The sequence below is a fragment of the Lactuca serriola genome, chromosome 6, assembly GCF_051521515.1.
Source record: "Lactuca serriola cultivar US96UC23 chromosome 6, Lser_US96UC23_V15, whole genome shotgun sequence".
In the NCBI taxonomy this organism is placed as follows: domain Eukaryota; kingdom Viridiplantae; phylum Streptophyta; class Magnoliopsida; order Asterales; family Asteraceae; genus Lactuca; species Lactuca serriola.
Window position 1 is genome coordinate 125,991,194 of NC_136413.1, and position 8,366 is coordinate 125,999,559.

Below are 8,366 nucleotides of genomic sequence, written 5' to 3' on the forward strand. Positions count from 1 at the left end.
CGTACCAAAACTTCTAAAATCCATAACTTTCGCATACGAGCTCCGTTTTTGACGTTCTTTATATGCACGCGTAGCTAAAATTACGCTCTACAACTTACGTTTAGACTTCGTCGGCTAATTTTGAATTTAAATTTTATATTATTATTTTTAACAGACCGGGACAGGAAATCCGTTAAAAATTCATAACTTCTTCATCTGACGTCCGTTTTCGTCAGACTTTTTACCGTTGTGCTACTAATGACGAGTCCTTCGATTCTCATTTAGGTTGCGTCGGCTAAAAATTGCTCGATCTAAAATTCGTGTTTTTAGCTGTCTACTGTTAAGCTGAAACTTCGAAAAATCATAACTTCTTCATACGAAGTCAGATTTGGGCGTTCCTTTTATCGAACTTCCCGGTTTAACGAATACTACGACTTTCGTTTAAATCACTAAGGCTAAAAAGTATTTTATCAAAAACTCACTTTTTACAACATTCGGCACCGTGCCGGTTTTGTCGCGAAACTTCGACATGTCATATCTTCTTCGTTATAACTTGGATTTCGGCATTCTTTATTTCCCCGAAATCCTTGTTTCGACCACTACAACTTTATGTAAAAATATCGGACTTATCTCACACTTTAATTTTGACGCTTATTTTTATTCTTAATTAATTAAGCCCTAATAATTAAGCATAAAACACATATTCACATAATATTCACATAATTCCTTTTCATTTCTTCAAAATGAGTTACAAAGGTTAACCTAGACTATCACCTCAATATAAATGCCTAGGCTAGAAACACGAGTGTTACAATTCTCTCCCCCTTAGGATGATTCCATCTCCGGAATCACATATCACCAAGCAACTGCGGGTAGCGACTCATCATGTCACTCTCCGTTTCCCAAGTGAGATTTGGTCCATTCGTATGTTTCCAGCACACAAGCACTAAATCAACCATCTTGCGTTGTAACTTCATAGTCTTACAGTCAACGATTGCCTCAGGTTCTTCGATCAACCTCTTGTTTTCATCCTACCTTAACTCAGAAATCGGAATTATGTCAGGCACATCTCCGCTGAACTTTATCAAATAACACACATGAAAGGTGTTATGAATACTTTGTAGTTCTTCCGGTAATTCTAGCTTGTAAGCTTGATTCCCGATCTTCTGAAGAACTTTGAACGGTCCAATAAACCTTGGACTCAACTTTCCTCGTTTCCCAAATCTTATAAGTCCCTTCCACGGCGAGACTTTAAGTAAAACTGAATCTCCCAATTCAAAGGTTATTGGTCGTCTTTTCTTGTCAGCATAACTCTTTTGTCGATCTTGAGCAGCTAACATCCTTTCCCTTATCACTTTTTACTTTTTAGCAGTCTGATGGACTATTTCAAGTCCCATAAACTGCTTTTCTCCAGCTTCCAGCCAACATGATGGCATTCGAGACTTTTCTCCATACAAAGCGTGATAAGGTGCCATCTTAATGCTTGAGTGGAAACTATTATTATAGGAGAATTCTACTAGAGGTAGGTGTTCATCCGAGTTACCTTGGAATTCTAGGGTACATGCCCTCAGCATATCCTCCAATGTTTGAATAGTTCGTTCGCTCTGACCATCGGTTTGCGGATGGTAAGCTGTACATAAACACAACTTGGTACCCAATTCCTCTTGTAGACTCCTCCAAAACCTTGAGGTAAAACGGCTGTCACGATCGGATACAATCGTTAACGGAACAACGTGAAGCCTCACAATTTCCTTCACGTAAGAATTCGCAAGTTTATCCATAGACCATTTCTCTTTGGCTGCTATGAAATGCGCACTCTTAGTGAAGCGATCAACGACCACCCAAATCATGTCATGACCGTTCCTTGTTCTGGGCAGTTTAGTCACAAAATCCATGGTGACGTTTTCCCATTTACCCATGGGTACGGGTAAAGGTTCTAAACTCCCATACGGTTTCTGATGTTGTGCTTTAACCCTAGCACAAGGTACACACTCGGCCACATACTTAGCAACCTCGAGCTTCACCATCGGCCACCAATAATATGGTTTTAGATCCCTATACATTTTTGTACTGCCGGGATGAATCGAGTACATGGTCTTGTGAGCTTCTTCCATCAGAAGATCTCTTACTCCGCCCGTCTTAGGTACCCAAATCCTATCTTGGAATACCTTCAACCCTTAGTTGTTTGTACCGAATACTAACGTTTTGCCCAAACGTTCTTCCTTTAGGTCATTTTTTTCTAAAGCTTCCTCTTGAGCTTTCTTTATAATTTCCATAATTGTCGAGACAACTTCAATTCTTAACGCTCTTGAACTTTTCTTTTCAAGGTTTACCTTTCGACTGAGAGCATCAGCAACAACATTTGCTTTACCAAGGTGGTAAAGTATGTCACAGTCGTAGTCGTTGAGTAACTCTAGCCAACGTCGTTGCCTCATGTTTAATTCCTTCTGATTAAAGAGATATTGAAGACTCTATGATCAGTGAAAAGTTTACACTTTGTGCCATAAAGATAATGCCTCCATATCTTTAAAGCAAAAATACTACCGTTGCCAACTCCAGATCGTGAGTGGGGTAGTTCCTTTCATGTTCCTTCAATTGCCTTGATGCATACGCTATCACTTTATCCCTTTGGGTCAGAACACAACCTAACCCAACTCCAGATGCATCGCTATAAACTGCGAAGTCATCAACTCCTTTAGGCAACGAAAGAATCGGTGCTTCACACAATCTCTTCTTCAAATTCTCAAAGGCTTCCTTATGCTTCTCATTCCAAGAATAAGTAGCTCCTTTGTTGGTCAAAGCTGTTAATTTAGTAGCAATCGAAGAAAAGCCTTGGATAAATCTTCGGTAATATCCAGCTAATCCTAAAAAGCTTCGAATCTCCGTAGGTCTTTTTGGTTGTTCCCACTTCATCACTGCTTCAATCTTTGCTGGGTCAACCATTATTCCTTCTTGGTTAACCACATGACCTAAAAATTGGACTTCTTGAATCAAAAATTCACATTTGGAGAACTTTGCATACAACTTCTCTTTTTTCAGGACTTCTAGCACTTCACGCAGTTGCTTTTCATGCTCCTGCTTTCTTTTCGAATAAATCAAGATGTCGTCTATGAATACTATCACGGATTTATCTAGGAATGGTTTACAAAACCTATTCATCAAATCCATGAAAGCTGCTGGGGCATTGGTTAGTCCGAACGACATAACCAAAAATTCATAGTGTCCATATCTTGTTCTAAACCCAGTCTTTTCGATATCCTGCTCTCTCACCTCTAGTTGATGGTATCCCGACCTAAGATCGATCTTCGAGAAATAGCTCGAACCTTGCAACTGGTCGAATAGGTCATCGATCCTTGGCAACGGGTACTTGTTCTTTAACGTCTCTTTGCTCAGCTCTCTGTAATCGATGCACATTCTCATGCTCCCGTCTTTCTTCTTTACAAATAACACAAGGGCTCCCCAGGGCGATGAACTAGGTCGAATGAAACCTTTGTCCAATAACTCCTGAAGTTGTGTCATAAGTTCTTTCATCTGTGTTGGTGCTAATCGATATGGTGCTTTTGTTATCGGCGTCGTTCCTGGTAACAAGTCGATACGAAATTCTACTTGTCGATCACGGGGCAATCCGGGAAGATCCTCGGGAAAGACTTCCAGATAATCACACACCACCGGAATATTCTGCACCTCTTTCTTTTCCATCTTAGCATCGATCACGAACGTTAGATATGATGTACATCCCTTGGCCAAACACTTTCTGGCTTTCATTAGAGAAATGATTCCAGAATTTACTCTGCGTTTGTCTTCATACACCATAAACGACTCCTTCCCTGGCGGGTTTACTTTTACTATCTTCTTTCTACATAATATTTCTGCATCGTTGGCGCTAAGCCAATCCATTCCTAAAACTATGTCGGATCCATTTAACTCGATAGGCAATAATTCCTCGTTGAACTTATTCCCATCCAAGTCAATGAGGATGTTTTTCATACGATGGCTAACAGGTACAAACTTTCCACTAGCAATCTCGACTGATAAAGCATAAACTAGCTTATCTACAGGCAAAGCTATCTTTTTACCAAATTCATGCGATATAAAGGAGAAATTGGCTCCAGAATCAAACAAAATTTGGGCAGGCAATTCGTTTACAATAAAGGTACCTGAAGCGACATCGACTTCTTCTTTTGCAGCTTCAAGTGTAATCTGAAAGGCTCTCGCCTTCGGCTTTGGTGGTAGATTGGGGTTTGCTGCATCCTTCCTCTTTGGACAGTCTTTAAGAACATGACCTACTTCATGGCACTCGAAACATACCCTCTTGTCGGACGGACACACGTTGGCATAATGCCCAGTCTTTCCACATTTGAAGCAAGTCACCTCCTCACTACATTTTCCAGAGTGCTTTTTCTTGCACTTCTCACACCATTACGCTTCACCTCCTCCTCCTCCAAACTTCTTGGTCTTAGAAAATTTTCTTTTCTTGTTGGAACCTGAAGTTCCTTCAAATTTTCTCTTTTCACCAACTTTTGCCCTCTCCTGACCCTTTTCTCTGATCTAAACCTCAACATTCTTAGCAGCCTAGATGACGGCTTTCAAAGTGATTGCTTTCTTAACCATCGGACCAAAGTCCGTTGGTAATCCGAGGGCAAATTTGTTGACCTTAGAGAGTTCAGTTGGAACTAGATGAGGAACAAGCTTCATCTCTTCCACATGTGTGACATCCCCTAATTTCTCGGCCAGAAAAGACCGATTTAATTTATGATTTTTAAAATAAAATCTGAGAAATCTTTTTAAAAGATGCTGTGTAATTGGTCTCAAACAACATATGATAAAAGTTTATCAAAACCCTTCATTGAGAAGGTATATATCTTCCATATATATCAAAACCTCGGGATGTCATGTTCCGATACAGATCAAAAGCATAAACAAGACATTATAAGCTTTTCAATAGTTATTTACAACTACTGGCCTATAATCCAAAAATCTCTCGTCGTCCTCCGACTATGCTCGGGGTCCACTAGCTGTAACATAAAAACTGAGTTGGTCAGGCTTGGGAGCCTGGTGAGCATATAGCGTTTTCAACCCACAGTAATAATAAACTTTATTAAGTTCACCAATCAACAATAACCCTGATTACCTGTTCCCATTATCCTCACTTTACGTCCCTAAACACTTTTCACAAGGGACCTAGCCTAAAGAATATCATCGGGATGGACACTAATGCTAAGGGGTTTCCTCAGCTATACATGTCCTACAGGATACCATGAGGGGGATGGAGTACAACGACTGAACACTCTTAGTTCATTAACACCTACAGGTTGCGGACCTGCTAATGTTTCCTACTGGACTATCTAGAAAGTCCGTGGTTGTCATCCAAACTCCGATAGATGACTGGATCTCAAAACACATTGAGGCCTCTCATCACTTTTATTTTATCACACATCACTATCTACCTATGTTTTACCCAACATATTTGTAGATAAAAATACATATACAGTTTAAAACTTGTATAAAACATTAATTTAACAGTCACCTCAGTTAAACAATTAATATAATTACACGTAGCACGTATTTCATATAAAATACTTCATATCTAGGTGTAAGATGAAGGTGAGTATACACTCACTAGATTTGATGATAATCGGGCATCAATTTGTTTCCTAAAACGATCGTTTTTAATAAAACCGGGAGTTTTATTGAGAAACCGGGCTCTGCAAAGGTCGGGCTTCGAAACCGAAAAGATAAATTTCTCGGGCTTGTCGGGCACTTCGTGGAGTATTTCGGGGCTTATAATTGATATCGCGGCTTTGGGGGATGTTAAGATGAAAGAAATATGGGTTTAAGGGCTAAAAATGACAAGTTTCCAAAATATACCCGGGAGGTCTCGCACCCTTCTATATATAGGGGCGAGGCTTTTGATCCAAGGGCTGAGAAGAGGCCACGAGTCACAGATCCAAAGCTCACAGGGGATGGCTTGCATATGGTCTGCACATGCGAGGGGCTCGCTGTCGCCTCCTGATTGGACCGCGGTCTAGTCTAGGCTTCGGACGTGGCTCCTTCTACGGGGCTCGGACGGATGAGTCACTACACACGTGTCGGATTCGAGGCTTGCCACCGAAGTTTATACGTGTAGTCAGCGGATTGGACCGCAGCTCAGGCTCGGAAGGACATGACACCCTCGCCAGGTGGCTTCGTGACTCAGCAGCTCGGATACGTGGCGCGTTTTGAGCGAGGGTGGCGTGGCCGAAGTCCACGTGTGCGAAATCCCTCGGTTTTGGGGATTTTTCTCATTTTTCGCACCAAAACTTCTAAAATCCATAACTTTCGCATACGAGCTCCGTTTTTGACGTTCTTTATATGCACGCGTAGCTAAAATTACGCTCTACAACTTCCTTTTAGACTTCGTCGGCTAATTTTAAATTTAATTTTTATGTTATTATTTTTAACAGACCGGGACAGGAAATCCGTTAAAAATTCATAACTTCTTCATCTGACGTCTGTTTTCGTCAAACTTTTTACCGTTGTGCTACTAATAACGAGACCTTCGATTCTCGTTTATGTTGTGTTGGCTAAAAATCACTCGATCTAAAATTCAAGTTTTTAACTGTCTACTGCAAAGCTGAAACTTCGAAAAATCATAACTTCTTCATACTAAGTTAGATTTGGGCGTTCTTTTTATTGAACTTCCCAGTTTAATGAATACTACGACTTTCTTTTAGGTCACTAAGGCTAAAAAATAGTTTATCAAAAACTCACTTTTTACGACATTCGGCACCGTGCCGGTTTTGTTGCGAAACTTCGACTGGTCATAACTTCTTCATTATAACTCGGATTTCGGCATCCTTTATATCCCTGAAATCCTTGTTTCGACCACTACAACTTTATGTAAAGATATCGGGCTTATCTCACACTTTAATTTTGACGCTTATTTTTATTCTTAATTAATTAAGCCCTAATAATTAAGCATAAAACACATAATTTACATAATATTCACATAATTCCTTTTCATTTCTTCAAAATGAGTTACAAAGGTTAACCTAGACTATCACCTCAATATAAATGCCTAGGCTAGAAAAACGTGTGTTACAACATGCTGCAGCCTCAACTAATCCAAGTGCTCCTAGGCAGTATTCTGGGAATCTCCCAAAGTGCAACAGGTGCAACTACCACCATAATGGCGAATGCAGGGAAATGCATTGTACCAGTTGCAATCGGAAGGGTCACACTACAAAGTATTACAGGACCTATTCTCCCCAGAATCAACCACCAGGAAACAACAACAAGAACAACAACCACAACAACAACAACAACAACAACAACAACAACAACAACAACAACAACAACAACACCAACATCAACAGCAATAACACGGGATCAAGCCCCACTTGCTACGGATGTGGAAGGACAGGGCATATCCGTCAGAATTTCCCCAACACCAACAACCCTTGGAATGCAGGAACAGGAAGGGTGCTATCTATGGGTCAGGGAGAAGCGGTTCAGGATCCTACTGTTGTTATTGGTACGTTTCTCCTAAACCACACTTATGCATGCATCCTATTTGATACCAGGGCAGAACGGAGTTTTGTGAGCAATAAATTTAAACACTTGTTAAATCAACAACCCCAGAAGCTTAATGAAACCTTTACGGTGGAAATGGCTAATGGGAAGACAGAATCCACTGGGGAAATCTATATCGGATGTACCCTAGCCTTAAATCACCACGTCTTTCGAATAAACTTAATGCCTGTTTCCATTAGGATTTTTGATGTGATTATCGGCATGGATTGGTTAAGCCCCCACCATGGTGAAATTATGTGTCACGAGAAGGTCGTTCACCTTCATCTCCCAAATCGCGAAACCCTAGTTGTTTACAGGGACAAACCTAACATGAACCTTCGTCTTATCTCGTGCATTAAAGCGCAGAAGCACCTACAAAAGAAGGACTTGACGTTCCTGGCTCACATAGTAGACAAATCCAAGAAAGAGGTCAACATTCAAGACATTCCTGTAGCTTGGGAATTCCCAGATGTCTTTCCTGATGATCTTTCAGGGATACCCCCAGAAAGACAAGTCGAGTTTCGAATTGAACTTGTACCAGGAGCTACCCCTATCGCCAAATCGCTCTACAGATTGGCTCCTGCGGAGATGCAAGAGTTGTCCAGCCAACTCAGTGAGCTTTTAGATAAAGGATTCATCTGACCCAGTTTCTCACCTTGGGGAGCTCCAGTTCTCTTTTTCAAGAAGAAAGATGGTACATTCAAAATGTGTATCGACTACAGAGAACTTAACAAGCTCACTGTCAAAAACCGATATCCACTTCCACGAATCTACGACCTGTTCGAACAGCTCCAAGGAGCTAGTCACTTCTCAAAGATAGATCCGCGATCTGGATA